At 50.9% G+C, this 17,790-nt stretch overlaps 1 protein-coding gene across 2 annotated transcripts in view; it reads left to right on the top strand.

Annotated features, from left to right (window-relative positions):
• Positions 1–308: 308 nt before the first annotated feature.
• The window catches only part of LOC140271758 (extracellular sulfatase Sulf-2-like), a 121,441-nt gene continuing 103,959 nt past the window's right edge, over positions 309–17,790 (top strand). Inside the window, exon 1 of one of the 2 annotated variants that reach the window (XM_072367054.1) lies at positions 309–619. The gene's annotated coding sequence lies outside the window, so the exon portion shown is untranslated. The remainder of the gene's footprint in view (positions 620–17,790) is intronic. The other variant, XM_072367055.1, reaches the window with a different exon arrangement.

Genomic DNA, 17,790 nt, shown 5'->3' with positions numbered 1-17,790 from the left:
TCAGCCTGGACAGAAGCTCCTCTTCTGTGAGATTTACTCTGTTCTTCCAAACTTTACAGTCAGGATCGTTCCTTTTCCTTTTTTGCCTCATGTCTGTGGGGCCACCCCCCCTTTGTGAGGTTCTGTGCGCCCATTTGCTTCTTGGATTTCTCCCCCCGCTGCATTTATTTCATTTTGTCTCCTCTTCTGCTGGTCCTCCCCTCAGAGTGAGGGAGGGGGATTTCTGCGCCTCCCCATTGGTGGACGGCGAGCAGAGCCCCGCCCCCCGTCCTCCTCCTCACAGGCGGAGGAGAGGAGGAGGAGGGAGAGTGAAAGTGGAGAGGCAGGCGGGCGGACGTGTTGCAACAGATGGCCTCAGCAGCGGCGGCTCGGCGGCGGCGGCACCGCGGAACTCTGGGACGCCGTTAGACTCCGAGGAAGAGGAGGAGAGGCAGGAAGCCTTCCTCTCCCTCGCGCGCAGCCTTCCTCCTCGCAGAGCCGGGAGAACATGCCAGTGTGAGCAGAAGTTTTGTGGATTTGGAGCTGAGAGTTGTTCGGAGGAGGCTCTTCATCCTCCTCCTCCTCCTCCGGTGCCGGAACACCTGCTGACAGCAGGAGGACCTGAAGGAGGCCGCGGCAGGTTTGTGCGCGAGCTTTACGCGTCTGCTTCAGCGTGCGTGTGAGACTGTTCTGCTCTACTTCACTGTGTGACTTTCTGCGGTCAGAGTGTGCGCGTGTGAGTGCGCGCGCGTTACTTTTCAGGCCACGGTGTACTTCCACTTGTCACTCGTTTGTGTTTTCCGTTTTTTTTAAAAAGTGTGCGCGTGCGTGTGTTTGTGTGTTTATTGCTTCCTGCTCGCAGAGCACGTGGGAGTGTGTTGGAGCTGCGCAACACTGAGGTCAGTCAGGAGAAGGAAGGAGGGAAGGAAGGAAGGGAGGAAAGCTGCTCCACCCAGCTCTTTATGTCAGAATGATCATTTTTATGTTCCATATTTCCTGAGAAAGAAGCAACATGAGGAACACAAAGGAGGCGAAGAAGCAAGTTTGGCAAACAGGAACCATGAAACCAGACGTTAAGACACAAAAAGCTCATCATCAGGTTATTAAAAGCACATGAACCCCTCTTTCAACATCTGTAGGAAAGTGTCTGATACTCATCCTGAGACGCTGTTAATCGTAGAAGAAGAAGAAGAAGAGTCTTCCTCTCTTTTTCCCTTCCTCTGAGGCGTGAAACTGGAACTGAGCATCAGAATCCTCTCACATCCAGACACTTTTCCTGTTAAATGGGACAAATGTTCCTTTTGTGAAGCGTTCGTCTGACTCCTGACATCATTATCTCAGGACAAAGATCAGTAGGTTAGCTTTTTGTTGTCACTTTCAGGAACTTTCAGGGATAAAAACAACAACTAACGATCGTCTCAGTTTGAGCAAAATCATCCAAAACTGAGCTTCTCCAAACCGGACCCCAGATGATCCAGCTGGGTGTGAATCCCTCCTGCATGGAAACACTCAGCTGGTCCCAGCTGCTCTGTTCATGATGATTCATGCTCCAAACTTCCATCTTTCTGCATCTTTCAGTAAAAACAGTGAAGTGTTTATTAATCACGCTGAATTCCTCATAAAGCTGCTCTATTTTTCTGAATATTTTGTTAGAAACTGGGACTGAAAATCAGTCCATTAAGACTTCGTGTTAAAGCATTTCCAGACTGTTGCTCTGCTCTAATAAAATCCTGATTTTAAAACCACAGAATCACCATTAAAGTAGCTTAAAGACGGCGTCTGCAGTGAATTCAGCTTATCTGACAGAATCACCATTAAAGTAGCTCAAAGACAGCGTCTGCAGTGAATTCAGCTGAACTGACAGAATCACCATTAAAGTAGCTTAAAGACAGCGTCTGCAGTGAATTCAGCTGATCTGACAGAATCACCATTAAAGTAGCTTAAAGACGGCGTCTGCAGTGAATTCAGCTGATCTGACAGAATCACCATTAAAGTAGCTCAAAGACAGCCTCTGCAGTGAATTCAGCTGATCTGACAGAATCACCATTAAAGTAGCTCAAAGACAGCCTCTGCAGTGAATTCAGCTGATCTGACAGAATCACCATTAAAGTAGCTTAAAGACGGCGTCTGCAGTGAATTCAGCTGATCTGACAGAATCACCATTAAAGTAACTTAAAGACAGCGTCTGAGCAGTGAATTCAGCTGATCTGACAGAATCACCATTAAAGTAGCTTAAAGACAGCCTCTGCAGTGAATTCAGCTGATCTGACAGAATCACCATTAAAGTAGCTTAAAGACGGCGTCTGCAGTGAATTCAGCTTATCTGACAGAATCACCATTAAAGTAGCTCAAAGACAGCGTCTGCAGTGAATTCAGCTGAACTGACAGAATCACCATTAAAGTAGCTTAAAGACAGCGTCTGCAGTGAATTCAGCTGATCTGACAGAATCACCATTAAAGTAGCTTAAAGACGGCGTCTGCAGTGAATTCAGCTGATCTGACAGAATCACCATTAAAGTAGCTCAAAGACAGCCTCTGCAGTGAATTCAGCTGATCTGACAGAATCACCATTAAAGTAGCTCAAAGACAGCCTCTGCAGTGAATTCAGCTGATCTGACAGAATCACCATTAAAGTAGCTTAAAGACGGCGTCTGCAGTGAATTCAGCTGATCTGACAGAATCACCATTAAAGTAACTTAAAGACAGCGTCTGAGCAGTGAATTCAGCTGATCTGACAGAATCACCATTAAAGTAGCTTAAAGACAGCCTCTGCAGTGAATTCAGCTGATCTGACAGAATCACCATTAAAGTAGCTTAAAGACGGCGTCTGCAGTGAATTCAGCTGATCTGACAGAATCACCATTAAAGTAGCTTAAAGACAGCCTCTGCAGTGAATTCAGCTGATCTGACAGAATCACCATTAAAGTAGCTTAAAGACAGCGTCTGCAGTGAATTCAGCTGATCTGACAGAATCACCATTAAAGTAGCTCAAAGACAGCGTCTGCAGTGAATTCAGCTGATCTGACAGAATCACCATTAAAGTAGCTGAAAGACAGCATCTGCAGTGAATTCAGCTGATCTGACAGAATCACCATTAAAGTAGCTTAAAGACAGCGTCTGCAGTGAATTCAGCTGATCTGACAGAATCACCATTAAAGTAGCTGAAAGACAGCATCTGCAGTGAATTCAGCTGATCTGACAGAATCACCATTAAAGTAGCTTAAAGACAGCGTCTGCAGTGAATTCAGCTGATCTGACAGAATCACCATTAAAGTAGCTTAAAGACGGCGTCTGCAGTGAATTCAGCTGACCTGACAGAATCAACATTAAAGTAGCTGAAAGACAGCGTCTGCAGTGAATTCAGCTGATCTGACAGAATCACCATTAAAGTAGCTTAAAGACAGCGTCTGCAGTGAATTCAGCTGATCTGACAGAATCACCATTAAAGTAGCTTAAAGACGGCGTCTGCAGTGAATTCAGCTGATCTGACAGAATCACCATTAATGTAGCTTAAAGACAGCGTCTGCAGTGAATTCAGCTGATCTGACAGAATCACCATTAAAGTAGCTCAAAGACAGCGTCTGCAGTGAATTCAGCTGATCTGACAGAATCACCATTAATGTAGCTTAAAGACAGCGTCTGCAGTGAATTCAGCTGATCTGACAGAATCACCATTAAAGTAGCTGAAAGACAGCGTCTGTGCAGTGAATTCAGCTGATCTGACAGAATCACCATTAAAGTAGCTCAAAGACAGCGTCTGCAGTGAATTCAGCTGATCTGACAGAATCACCATTAAAGTAGCTGAAAGACAGCGTCTGCAGTGAATTCAGCTGATCTGACAGAATCACCATTAAAGTAGCTTAAAGACAGCGTCTGCAGTGAATTCAGCTGATCTGACAGAATCACCATTAAAGTAGCTTAAAGACGGCGTCTGCAGTGAATTCAGCTGACCTGACAGAATCACCATTAAAGTAGCTCAAAGACAGCGTCTGCAGTGAATTCAGCTGATCTGACAGAATCACCATTAAAGTAGCTTAAAGACAGCGTCTGCAGTGAATTCAGCTGATCTGACAGAATCACCATTAAAGTAGCTCAAAGACAGCGTCTGCAGTGAATTCAGCTGATCTGACAGAATCAACATTAAAGTAGCTTAAAGACAGCGTCTGCAGTGAATTCAGCTGATCTGACAGAATCACCATTAAAGTAGCTCAAAGACAGCGTCTGCAGTGAATTCAGCTGATCTGACAGAATCACCATTAAAGTAGCTCAAAGACAGCGTCTGTGCAGTGAATTAAGCTGATCTGACAGAATAACCATTAAAGTAGCTCAAAGACAGCGTCTGCAGTGAATTCAGCTGATCTGACAGAATCACCATTAAAGTAGCTCAAAGACAGCGTCTGCAGTGAATTCAGCTGATCTGACAGAATCACCATTAAAGTAGCTCAAAGACAGCGTCTGCAGTGAATTCAGCTGATCTGACAGAATCACCATTAAAGTAGCTCAAAGACAGCGTCTGCAGTGAATTCAGCTGATCTGACAGAATCACCATTAAAGTAGCTCAAAGACAGCGTCTGCAGTGAATTCAGCTGATCTGACAGAATCACCATTAAAGTAGCTCAAAGACAGCGTCTGCAGTGAATTCAGCTGATCTGACAGAATCACCATTAAAGTAGCTCAAAGACAGCGTCTGCAGTGAATTCAGCTGATCTGACAGAATCACCATTAAAGTAGCTCAAAGACAGCGTCTGCAGTGAATTCAGCTGATCTGACAGAATCACCATTAATGTAGCTTAAAGACAGCGTCTGCAGTGAATTCAGCTGATCTGACAGAATCACCATTAAAGTAGCTCAAAGACAGCGTCTGTGCAGTGAATTCAGCTGATCTGACAGAATCACCATTAAAGTAGCTCAAAGACAGCGTCTGCAGTGAATTCAGCTGATCTGGTGCCAACACTGTCCAGAATTCTGTTGCCAGTTCACGGTTTTTCCCTCCTCAGACGTCACATTTTAATTTATTTCAGTCTTATTTATAATTATATTACATAATATATTATATTATTTATATTTATCGAGTCAAATCACAGCAATTGTCACCTGTGGGCTCTCTGAGATTCAGGCCGTCACACCTGCCCTCTGCTCCTGCCTCTGCCCCCAGGATGACTCTTCCTCTGCATTTTAATGTTACTAAAAGAAAATCAGCAGCAGTTATTCTCCACTGACTGAGCCTCAAACAAAAATATTTAATAGTACAAAGACTTTCATTAGGATCAAATCCTTTTAATATGTGAAGAGGGTGGAAAATACAAGAGAAAAAATCCAATTCTGTTCACTTGGTCGAATAAGCCGAGCAGAAAGGAGGCAAACGAAATGATTTCTTCTCTAATGAAGCAGCATGTAGAACCTTTGAAAGTGGACCTTTACAGCTCAGTTCACTGTGTTCTGGTTCTGGATGGAAGACCGCTGTCTCGTGGGGTAAATTCCTAACTGAAGGGGGCGTTTTTCTTCAGATTAAAGTGATAGTTTAATTAAAGGTGGAGCTGTTCTGCTTCATCAGTGAGTGGTCGTCATGTTTTTGGCTCATCGGTGCTCAGAACTGACAGTTTCAAACTGATCAGTGCAGCAAAAATCCTGCAAAAGCTAAAACTGCAGCAAGTTTCTGCCTGTTGTGCAGTGAAGGAGTCTGTGTGGGTGGGTGGGCGTGAGCTGCAGAGGTCCATGTTGGCGGGAACTATTAGGATTTGGTCTCTGGGTTCCCACCATCTCCCTCTCTCACACAGCAGGGTAAACCAGGCTGATGGCGCCTGGAATGCAAACGCTCCCTGACCCGACCCTTAAAGCATGCACACAAACACACCTCACACCCTCCCAGCTGTTTGTCAGGTAACCAGATGTTAGGCTGGACGGCCAACGCAAACCTCTCGCCATCTGCCAACCTGCATGTGTGAAATACTCCTGCACGGCTCAGAAAAGCAGAGAACTGCACCGTCGGCGCCTCTCAGAGGCCGGCGGCGTCACCACGGCCGAACGGGAAGAACTGCATGTGCGTGCATGTGTGTGTGCATGTGAAAACTGAGCTCAGGTCAGGCTGATGGCGGAGGCTGCATTCATGACACGTTACACCCTTCAGAGCGGGTTCTGGTTCTGCTAATAAACCCGAATTCATTCAGTCAGTCTGAGATTGACCAATAAAATACGAGCAAATGGTCCAAAATATCAAGAACTAATAATTCTATCATTATTATTATTATTATTATTATTCGGACCTTTTTAGTGCAGGAGAGGAAGTGCTGAGCTCAGCATCTGCTTGACTGCTGTTCCGGTAAAACTTTAAGAATTGTCAGATTTTAAAGGGTCTTTTGTGGTCAAAACTGGGAAAAAGAAAGAAAATAGAAATAAAATGAGTGGGATTTTTATCAAACTGATCGAGATGCATCAGTCCAGCTGACTCCAGAGGGGTCCTAACATTTAAACAGGCCCTGAAGTCTAACTGAAGGCTCTTAAAAGTCTTTTGGCTGTTTTTGGCTCAGTTTAGAAGCTTCTTTCCTGTTTCTAAGACCAAACGGTGAGAAACAGGAGCCTCTGTGGAAGAAGCTGGAAGTGAAGCAGCTTGAGTTGGTGGCAGTAAATCTGTGCTCAGAACACAGTAAGATGGCGTCAGTCCGTCACCTCCATCCATCTGTAATGTTGGATAGCTGCAATCAGGAGGTTTAGGGCGAACAGAGACGGGTGCTTTTGAGTCTTTAATCGTGTCTGGCAGCCAGCATCTGATTCCCAGCTGATGGGAGGAGGAAAACGTCTTCATTCTGCTCGGTTTACAGCCACTGATGCAGTTTTTATGGTCGGTTCTGCTCCTGACAGCAGAAGAAGAAGTGAAGAAGAGTCAAATATTAGGTTCCATAAAAAGATGGAGCATGAATGATGTGTGTGAAGATGATCAGCTGCTGCTGGATCATTCAAAGGAGCTGAACTGAGAGCAGTTTTAACCCTCAGAGGTAGAGTTTTTCAAAGATTCAGTCAGTTTTTACCAAATCAGAACGAGTCGGGTTGGTTGAAAAGTATTTTAAGATGTTTAATTGGCCGGTGTGCATCAGGTCTGGACTGAAGCAGTTCAGGATCAGAGATGAGGCTGAAAAATGGACGTTTAAACAGCTGACTGTGACCAGGATTCAGTGCTAAAGCAGCCTCTGTGACAGGCTGAGGACATTTTCACAGCATCTCCAGTTTGTCCTCAGATGTTCCTCAAAGAAAGACTGGAAGCAGTTTGCATATTTCTGGAGTCATTAAAGCTCCCAAATCCCACTTTTCCTAATTCTAACTTCTATTGTTACCATAATAACTCATGTCCTCGGGCTGGGGGTGCAGTGATGGGCAGAAGCAGCTGAAAAGGCCCTTTTCTGCAGGGTTTAACTGCAGTAACAGTGGAGTTACCCAGAAAAACCTCCAGCTTCCCACAGCAGCTTTTCCAGAACATTCTGTCAGACGAGCAAAGGTTCTGATGGAGCTGTGAACCCTGATCAGGGCAGAAGCCTGACAGGTGGAGGAGCCTGACAGGTGGAGGAACCTGACAGGTGCAGGAACCTGACAGGTGGAGGAACCTGACAGGTGGAGGAGCCTGACAGGTGGAGGAGCCTGACAGGTGCAGGAACCTGACAGGTGGAGGAACCTGACAGGTGGAGGAGCCTGACAGGTGGAGGAACCTGACAGGTGGAGGAGCCTGTTGGTGCAGGAGCCTGACAGGTGGAGGAGCCTGACAGGTGGAGGAACCTGACAGGTGCAGGAACCTGACAGGTGGAGGAGCCTGACAGGTGCAGGAGCCTGACAGGTGGAGGAGCCTGTTGGTGCAGGAGCCTGACAGGTGGAGGAGCCTGACAGGTGCAGGAACCTGTTGGTGCAGGAACCTGACAGGTGGAGGAGCCTGACAGGTGGAGGAGCCTGACAGGTGGAGGAACCTGACAGGTGCAGGAACCTGACAGGTGGAGGAACCTGACAGGTGGAGGAACCTGACAGGTGCAGGAACCTGTTGGTGCAGGAACCTGACAGGTGGAGGAACCTGACAGGTGGAGGAGCCTGACAGGTGGAGGAACCTGACAGGTGGAGGAGCCTGACAGGTGCAGGAACCTGACAGGTGGAGGAACCTGACAGGTGGAGGAACCTGACAGGTGCAGGAACCTGTTGGTGCAGGAACCTGACAGGTGGAGGAACCTGACAGGTGGAGGAGCCTGACAGGTGGAGGAACCTGACAGGTGGAGGAGCCTGACAGGTGGAGGAACCTGACAGGTGGAGGAGCCTGACAGGTGCAGGAACCTGACAGGTGGAGGAGCCTGACAGGTGCAGGAACCTGACAGGTGGAGGAGCCTGACAGGTGGAGGAACCTGACAGGTGGAGGAACCTGACAGGTGGAGGAGCCTGACAGGTGCAGGAACCTGACAGGTGGAGGAGCCTGACAGGTGGAGGAACCTGACAGGTGGAGGAGCCTGACAGGTGCAGGAACCTGACAGGTGGAGGAGCCTGACAGGTGGAGGAACCTGACAGGTGCAGGAACCTGACAGGTGGAGGAACCTGACAGGTGGAGGAGCCTGACAGGTGGAGGAACCTGACAGGTGCAGGAACCTGACAGGTGGAGGAGCCTGACAGGTGGAGGAACCTGACAGGTGGAGGAGCCTGACAGGTGCAGGAACCTGACAGGTGGAGGAGCCTGACAGGTGGAGGAACCTGACAGGTGGAGGAACCTGACAGGTGGAGGAGCCTGACAGGTGGAGGAGCCTGACAGGTGGAGGAACCTGACAGGTGGAGGAGCCTGACAGGTGGAGGAACCTGACAGGTGGAGGAGCCTGACAGGTGGAGGAACCTGACAGGTGCAGGAACCTGTTGGTGCAGGAACCTGACAGGTGGAGGAACCTGACAGGTGGAGGAGCCTGACAGGTGGAGGAACCTGACAGGTGCAGGAACCTGACAGGTGGAGGCACCTGACAGGTGGAGGAACCTGACAGGTGGAGGAACCTGACAGGTGGAGGAGCCTGACAGGTGGAGGAACCTGACAGGTGCAGGAACCTGACAGGTGGAGGAGCCTGACAGGTGGAGGAGCCTGACAGGTGGAGGAACATGACAGGTGGAGGAACCTGACAGGTGCAGGAACCTGACAGGTGGAGGAGCCTGACAGGTGGAGGAACCTGACAGGTGGAGGAACCTGACAGGTGCAGGAACCTGACAGGTGGAGGAACCTGACAGGTGGAGGAGCCTGACAGGTGGAGGAGCCTGACAGGTGCAGGAACCTGACAGGTGGAGGAGCCTGACAGGTGCAGGAACCTGACAGGTGGAGGAACCTGACAGGTGGAGGAGCCTGACAGGTGGAGGAACCTGACAGGTGGAGGAGCCTGACAGGTGCAGGAACCTGACAGGTGGAGGCATCGAGAATATGAGAGCAGCCGCTCAGGTCTGAGGGAGGCTGCAGGGAACTAAAGTTTCGACTCCTGCTGCCGTTTCCTCTGATGTTTCACATCTGTTTCACACGTTTCTGAAGCTTTTCTAACTGAGAGCAGCTGAAAGTCTTCAGGTCATCGTCCGTTTCCCTGCTGCTGTTTCATGGTGTTTCAACAGCTGCTGTGTGTCTGTGTGTGTGTGTGTGTGTGTGTGTGTGTTGGTTTCATATTAGTGTGTGTGTGTGTGTGTGTGTGTGTGTGTGTGTGTTGGTTTCATATTGGTGTGTGTGTGTGTGTGTGTTGGTTTCATATTGGTGTGTGTGTGTGTGTGTGTTGGTTTCATATTAGTGTGTGTGTGTGTGTGTTGGTTTCATATTAGTGTGTGTGTGTGTGTGTGTGTGTGTGTGTGTTGGTTTCATATTGGTGTGTGTGTGTGTGTGTGTTGGTTTCATATTGGTGTGTGTGTGTGTGTGTGTTGGTTTCATATTGGTGTGTGTGTGTGTGTGTGTTGGTTTCATATTAGTGTGTGTGTGTGTGTGTTGGTTTCATATTAGTGTGTGTGTGTGTGTGTGTGTGTGTTGGTTTCATATTGGTGTGTGTGTGTGTGTGTGTTGGTTTCATATTGGTGTGTGTGTGTGTGTGTGTTGGTTTCATATTGGTGTGTGTGTGTGTGTGTGTTGGTTTCATATTAGTGTGTGTGTGTGTGTGTTGGTTTCATATTAGTGTGTGTGTGTGTGTGTGTGTGTGTGTGTGTGTTGGTTTCATATTGGTGTGTGTGTGTGTGTTGGTTTCATATTAGTGTGTGTGTGTGTGTGTTGGTTTCATATTAGTGTGTGTGTGTGTGTGTTGGTTTCATATTAGTGTGTGTGTTTCCTCCGCTTAGAGCTGCTGTCTGCAGATATTTCAGGTTCCTCCTTCAGTTTGTGAAAGTGGTGAAACAAAGTGTGTGTGTGTGTGCTGCTCACTGTGTGTGTGCTGCTCACTGTGTGTGTGTGTGTGCTGCTCACTGTGTGTGTGTGTGCTGCTCACTGTGTGTGTGTGTGCTGCTCACTGTGTGTGTGTGTGCTGCTCACTGTGTGTGTGTGTGCTGCTCACTGTGTGTGTGTGCTGCTCACTGTGTGTGTGTGTGCTGCTCACTGTGTGTGTGTGTGTGCTGCTCACTGTGTGTGTGTGTGTGCTGCTCACTGTGTGTGTGTGTGCTGCTCACTGCGTGTGTGTGTGCTGCTCACTGTGTGTGTGTGTGTGCTGCTCACTGCGTGTGTGTGTGCTGCTCACTGTGTGTGTGTGTGTGCTGCTCACTGTGTGTGTGTGTGTGCTGCTCACTGTGTGTGTGTGTGCTGCTCACTGCGTGTGTGTGTGTGTGCTGCTCACTGTGTGTGTGTGTGCTGCTCACTGTGTGTGTGTGTGCTGCTCACTGTGTGTGTGTGTGCTGCTCACTGTGTGTGTGTGTGCTGCTCACTGTGTGTGTGTGTGCTGCTCACTGTGTGTGTGCTGCTCACTGTGTGTGTGTGTGCTGCTCACTGTGTGTGTGTGCTGCTCACTGTGTGTGTGTGTGTGTGTGTGTGTGTGCTGCTCACTGTGTGTGTGCTGCTCACTGTGTGTGTGTGCTGCTCACTGTGTGTGTGTGTGCTGCTCACTGTGTGTGTGTGTGTGCTGCTCACTGTGTGTGTGTGTGTGCTGCTCACTGTGTGTGTGTGTGTGCTGCTCACTGTGTGTGTGTGTGTGCTGCTCACTGCGTGTGTGTGTGCTGCTCACTGTGTGTGTGTGTGTGCTGCTCACTGTGTGTGTGTGTGCTGCTCACTGTGTGTGTGTGTGCTGCTCACTGTGTGTGTGTGTGCTGCTCACTGTGTGTGTGCTGCTCACTGTGTGTGTGTGTGCTGCTCACTGTGTGTGTGTGTGTGCTGCTCACTGTGTGTGTGTGTGTGCTGCTCACTGTGTGTGTGTGTGCTGCTCACTGTGTGTGTGTGTGCTGCTCACTGTGTGTGTGTGTGCTGCTCACTGTGTGTGTGTGTGTGCTGCTCACTGTGTGTGTGTGTGCTGCTCACTGTGTGTGTGTGTGCTGCTCACTGTGTGTGTGTGTGCTGCTCACTGTGTGTGTGTGTGCTGCTCACTGTGTGTGTGTGCTGCTCACTGTGTGTGTGTGTGCTGCTCACTGTGTGTGTGTGTGCTGCTCACTGTGTGTGTGTGTGCTGCTCACTGTGTGTGTGTGTGCTGCTCACTGTGTGTGTGTGTGCTGCTCACTGTGTGTGTGTGTGCTGCTCACTGTGTGTGTGTGTGTGCTGCTCACTGTGTGTGTGCTGCTCACTGTGTGTGTGTGTGCTGCTCACTGTGTGTGCTGCTCACTGTGTGTGTGCTGCTCACTGTGTGTGTGTGTGCTGCTCACTGTGTGTGTGTGTGTGTGTGTGTGCTGCTCACTGTGTGTGTGTGTGCTGCTCACTGTGTGTGTGTGTGTGCTGCTCACTGCGTGTGTGTGTGCTGCTCACTGTGTGTGTGTGTGCTGCTCACTGTGTGTGTGTGTGCTGCTCACTGTGTGTGTGCTGCTCACTGTGTGTGTGCTGCTCACTGTGTGTGTGTGTGCTGCTCACTGTGTGTGTGTGTGTGTGTGTGTGTGCTGCTCACTGTGTGTGTGTGTGTGTGTGTGCTGCTCACTGTGTGTGTGCTGCTCTCTGTGTGTGTGTGCTGCTCACTGTGTGTGTGCTGCTCACTGTGTGTGTGTGTGTGCTGCTCACTGTGTGTGTGTGTGCTGCTCACTGTGTGTGTGCTGCTCACTGTGTGTGTGTGCTGCTCACTGTGTGTGTGTGTGCTGCTCACTGTGTGTGTGTGTGCTGCTCACTGTGTGTGTGTGTGCTGCTCACTGTGTGTGTGTGTGTGCTGCTCACTGTGTGTGTGTGTGTGCTGCTCACTGTGTGTGTGTGTGCTGCTCACTGTGTGTGTGTGTGTACTGCTCACTGCGTGTGTGTGTGCTGCTCACTGTGTGTGTGTGTGTGTGCTGCTTACTGTGTGTGTGTGTGCTGCTCACTGTGTGTGTGCTGCTCACTGTGTGTGTGTGTGTACTGCTCACTGCGTGTGTGTGTGCTGCTCACTGTGTGTGTGTGTGTGTGCTGCTTACTGTGTGTGTGTGTGCTGCTCACTGTGTGTGTGCTGCTCACTGTGTGTGTGTGTGTGCTGCTCACTGTGTGTGTGTGTGTGCTGCTCACTGTGTGTGTGCTGCTTACTGTGTGTGTGTGTGCTGCTCACTGTGTGTGTGTGTGCTGCTCACTGTGTGTGTGCTGCTCACTGTGTGTGTGTGTGCTGCTCACTGTGTGTGTGTGTGTGCTGCTCACTGTGTGTGTGTGTGTGCTGCTCACTGCGTGTGTGTGTGCTGCTCACTGCGTGTGTGTGTGCTGCTCACTGTGTGTGTGTGTGTGCTGCTCACTGTGTGTGTGTGTGTGTGCTGCTCACTGTGTGTGTGTGTGTGCTGCTCACTGTGTGTGTGCTGCTCACTGTGTGTGTGTGTGCTGCTCACTGTGTGTGTGTGTGCTGCTCACTGTGTGTGTGTGTGCTGCTCACTGTGTGTGTGTGTGCTGCTCACTGTGTGTGTGTGTGCTGCTCACTGTGTGTGTGTGTGTGTGTGTGCTGCTCACTGCGTGTGTGCTGCTCACTGTGTGTGTGTGTGCTGCTCACTGTGTGTGTGTGTGCTGCTCACTGTGTGTGTGTGTGCTGCTCACTGTGTGTGTGTGTGCTGCTCACTGTGTGTGTGTGCTGCTCACTGTGTGTGTGTGTGTGCTGCTCACTGTGTGTGTGTGTGCTGCTCACTGCGTGTGTGTGTGCTGCTCACTGCGTGTGTGTGTGTGTGTGTGCTGCTCACTGTGTGTGTGCTGCTCACTGTGTGTGTGTGTGTGTGTGTGCTGCTCACTGTGTGTGTGCTGCTCACTGTGTGTGTGTGTGTGCTGCTCACTGCGTGTGTGTGTGCTGCTCACTGTGTGTGTGTGTGCTGCTCACTGTGTGTGTGTGTGTGTGTGTGCTGCTCACTGTGTGTGTGCTGCTCACTGTGTGTGTGTGTGTGCTGCTCACTATGTGTGTGTGTGTGCTGCTCACTGTGTGTGTGTGTGCTGCTCACTGTGTGTGTGCTGCTCACTGTGTGTGTGTGTGCTGCTCACTGCGTGTGTGTGTGCTGCTCACTGCGTGTGTGTGTGTGTGTGTGTGTGTGCTGCTCACTGTGTGTGTGTGCTGCTCACTGTGTGTGTGTGCTGCTCACTGTGTGTGTGTGTGCTGCTCACTGTGTGTGTGTGTGCTGCTCACTGTGTGTGTGTGCTGCTCACTGTGTGTGTGTGTGCTGCTCACTGTGTGTGTGTGTGCTGCTCACTGTGTGTGTGTGCTGCTCACTGTGTGTGTGCTGCTCACTGTGTGTGTGTGTGTGCTGCTCACTGTGTGTGTGCTGCTCACTGTGTGTGTGTGTGTGCTGCTCACTGTGTGTGTGTGTGTGCTGCTCACTGTGTGTGTGTGTGTGTGTGTGCTGCTCACTGTGTGTGTGTGTGCTGCTCACTGTGTGTGTGTGTGTGTGTGTGTGTGCTGCTCACTGTGTGTGTGTGTGTGTGTGTGTGTGTGCTGCTCACTGTGTGTGTGCTGCTCACTGTGTGTGTGTGTGCTGCTCACTGTGTGTGTGTGTGCTGCTCACTGTGTGTGTGTGCTGCTCACTGTGTGTGTGTGTGCTGCTCACTGTGTGTGTGTGTGTGCTGCTCACTGTGTGTGTGTGCTGCTCACTGTGTGTGTGTGTGTGTGTGCTGCTCACTGTGTGTGTGTGCTGCTAACTGTGTGTGTGTGTGCTGCTCACTGTGTGTGTGTGTGCTGCTCACTGTGTGTGTGTGCTGCTCACTGTGTGTGTGTGTGCTGCTCACTGTGTGTGTGTGTGCTGCTCACTGTGTGTGTGTGCTGCTCACTGTGTGTGTGTGTGTGTGTGTGCTGCTCACTGTGTGTGTGCTGCTCACTGTGTGTGTGCTGCTCACTGTGTGTGTGCTGCTCTCTGTGTGTGTGTGTGCTGCTCACTGTGTGTGTGTGTGTGCTGCTCACTGTGTGTGTGTGCTGCTCACTGTGTGTGTGTGTGTGTGTTGCTCACTGTGTGTGTGTGTGCTGCTCACTGCGTGTGTGTGCTGCTCACTGTGTGTGTGTGTGTGCTGCTCACTGTGTGTGTGTGCTGCTCACTGTGTGTGTGTGCTGCTCACTGTGTGTGTGTGTGTGTGCTGCTCACTGTGTGTGTGTGTGCTGCTCACTGCGTGTGTGTGCTGCTCACTGTGTGTGTGTGTGCTGCTCACTGTGTGTGTGTGCTGCTCACTGTGTGTGTGTGTGTGCTGCTCACTGTGTGTGTGTGCTGCTCACTGTGTGTGTGTGTGCTGCTCACTGTGTGTGTGTGCTGCTAACTGTGTGTGTGTGCTGCTCACTGTGTGTGTGTGTGTGCTGCTCACTGTGTGTGTGCTGCTCACTGTGTGTGTGTGCTGCTCACTGTGTGTGTGTGTGCTGCTCACTGTGTGTGTGTGCTGCTCACTGTGTGTGTGCTGCTCACTGTGTGTGTGTGTGCTGCTCACTGTGTGTGTGCTGCTCACTGTGTGTGTGTGTGCTGCTCACTGTGTGTGTGCTGCTCACTGTGTGTGTGTGTGCTGCTCACTGTGTGTGTGTGCTGCTCACTGTGTGTGTGCTGCTCACTGTGTGTGTGTGTGCTGCTCACTGTGTGTGTGTGCTGCTCACTGTGTGTGTGCTGCTCACTGCGTGTGTGTGTGTGCTGCTCACTGTGTGTGTGTGCTGCTCACTGTGTGTGTGTGTGTGTGCTGCTCACTGTGTGTGTGTGTGCTGCTCACTGTGTGTGTGTGTGCTGCTCACTGTGTGTGTGTGCTGCTCACTGTGTGTGTGTGTGTGTGTGCTGCTCACTGTGTGTGTGTGCTGCTAACTGTGTGTGTGTGCTGCTAACTGTGTGTGTGTGCTGCTCACTGTGTGTGTGTGTGCTGCTCACTGTGTGTGTGTGTGTGCTGCTCACTGTGTGTGTGTGTGTGCTGCTCACTGTGTGTGTGTGCTGCTCACTGTGTGTGTGTGTGCTGCTCACTGTGTGTGTGTGTGCTGCTCACTGTGTGTGTGTGTGCTGCTCACTGTGTGTGTGTGCTGCTCACTGTGTGTGTGCTGCTCACTGTGTGTGTGTGTGCTGCTCACTGTGTGTGTGCTGCTCACTGTGTGTGTGTGTGCTGCTCACTGTGTGTGTGCTGCTCACTGTGTGTGTGTGCTGCTCACTGTGTGTGTGCTGCTCACTGTGTGTGTGTGTGCTGCTCACTGTGTGTGTGTGTGCTGCTCACTGTGTGTGTGCTGCTCACTGTGTGTGTGTGTGCTGCTCACTGTGTGTGTGCTGCTCACTGTGTGTGTGCTGCTCACTGTGTGTGTGTGTGTGCTGCTCACTGTGTGTGTGCTGCTCACTGTGTGTGTGTGTGCTGCTCACTGTGTGTGTGCTGCTCACTGTGTGTGTGTGTGCTGCTCACTGTGTGTGTGTGTGTGCTGCTCACTGTGTGTGTGTGTGTGCTGCTCACTGTGTGTGTGCTGCTCACTGTGTGTGTGTGTGCTGCTCACTGCGTGTGTGTGTGCTGCTCACTGTGTGTGTGTGTGCTGCTCACTGTGTGTGTGTGTGCTGCTCACTGTGTGTCAGCGCTGCTCTGGGCTGCCTCTCATGTCCTCTGACCTGCTGACCTTCTGTGTTTCTGCAGCTCATCATCAGCTTGTCTGTTCCACAGGATTCAGATGGACCTTGCTTTAGTTTCAGTTTCAGTTTAGATTTAACTCTATGCTCCTGTAGTTTGGAATGAAACAGCAGGATCTTTTATCTGTTATTTGGTTTAATCTGAACCTCATCAGCGTTCAGCTTTGACATTTTTCACACAGCAGCAGCTTTCAGGCCGTCGTCTGTGTAAAAGAACTCTGCAGGTCGTGTTTTTACAGATGATTTTAACATGATTTACACCTGAGAAGCAGCTCGGCCCGGCTTTAAAATCACTGCAGGAGTGCAGTGAGTTTCCAGGGAAAGCCTTTAGTTGTTGGACGTCTTTACCCTCGTTAGCTCGGCGCTCAGTGAGGTGAAGCTGTTTTAAGCAGTAAACACTTTAGTAAACACTTCCTTTCACCCTGTTTTACACACTGGGAGCTTTGGGCCTGTCAGCTGGTCTCTAAAATCAAAGGATTTTCAGGTGGGAGGAGGCGGTCAGAGTTCATCGTGTCATTAATTGATAAAAGTTTCAGCTGCTGGTTAATGTTCAGAAGAGACACTGACACGCTTTACTTAATATGTTTATGCATTTTACTTTTATCCAAAGTGACTTACAGGCAGGGTAAAGGGGCCTTGCCTAAGGACCCCTACAGGAGGTAATACCTTTCAGGGGATTTGAACCCTGGTCACCCACATGAAATCAATCTTTCCACCACACTATCCAGTCCACTGGATAATCACTCGATTCTCCTTCTGTTCATTCAACCTGGGAGAAGGATGATGGTCCCGTTAAACTGCCGAACCGAGCCCCACCTGCACCTGCAGCTCCACCCACCTGCAGCTGCAGCTGCAGCCCGACCCACCTGCAGCTGCAGCTCCACCCACCTGCAGCTGCAGCTGCACCCACCTGCAGGTCGACCTGCAGCTCGACCCACCTGCAGCTGCAGCTCGACCCACCTGCAGCTGCAGCTGCAGCTCCACCTGCACCTGCAGCCCGACCCACCTGCAGCTGCAGCTCGACCCACCTGCAGCTGCAGCCCGACCCACCTGCAGCTCGACCCACCTGCAGCTGCAGCCCGACCCACCTGCAGCTCGACCCACCTGCACCTGCAGCCCGACCCACCTGCAGCCCGACCCACCTGCACCTGCAGCCCGACCCACCTGCAGCTGCAGCCCGACCCACCTGCAGCTCGACCCACCTGCAGCTGCAGCCCGACCCACCTGCAGCTGCAGCTCCACCTGCAGCTGCAGCCCGACCCACCTGCAGCTGCAGCTCCACCTGCAGCTGCAGCCCGACCCACCTGCAGCTGCAGCCCGACCCACCTGCAGCCCGACCCACCTGCAGCCCGACCCACCTACACCTGCAGCTCGACCCACCTGCAGCTCGACCCACCTGCAGCTGCAGCCCGACCCACCTGCACCTGCAGCCCGACCCACCTGCAGCTGCAGCTCCACCCACCTGCAGCTGCAGCTCCACCCACCTGCAGCTGCAGCTCCACCCACCTGCAGCTGCAGCTCCACCCACCTGCAGCTGCAGCTGCAGCTCCACCTGCACCTGCAGCCCGACCCACCTGCAGCTGCAGCTCGACCCACCTGCAGCTGCAGCCCGACCCACCTGCAGCTCCACCCACCTGCAGCTGCAGCTCGACCCACCTGCAGCTGTCCTAACTGCTAACT

The sequence above is a fragment of the Leuresthes tenuis genome, unplaced genomic scaffold, assembly GCF_036924035.1.
Source record: "Leuresthes tenuis unplaced genomic scaffold, fLeuTen1.0.hap1 SCAF_16, whole genome shotgun sequence".
NCBI lineage: Eukaryota > Metazoa > Chordata > Actinopteri > Atheriniformes > Atherinopsidae > Leuresthes > Leuresthes tenuis.
This window is presented reverse-complemented; position numbering and strand designations above follow the sequence as displayed.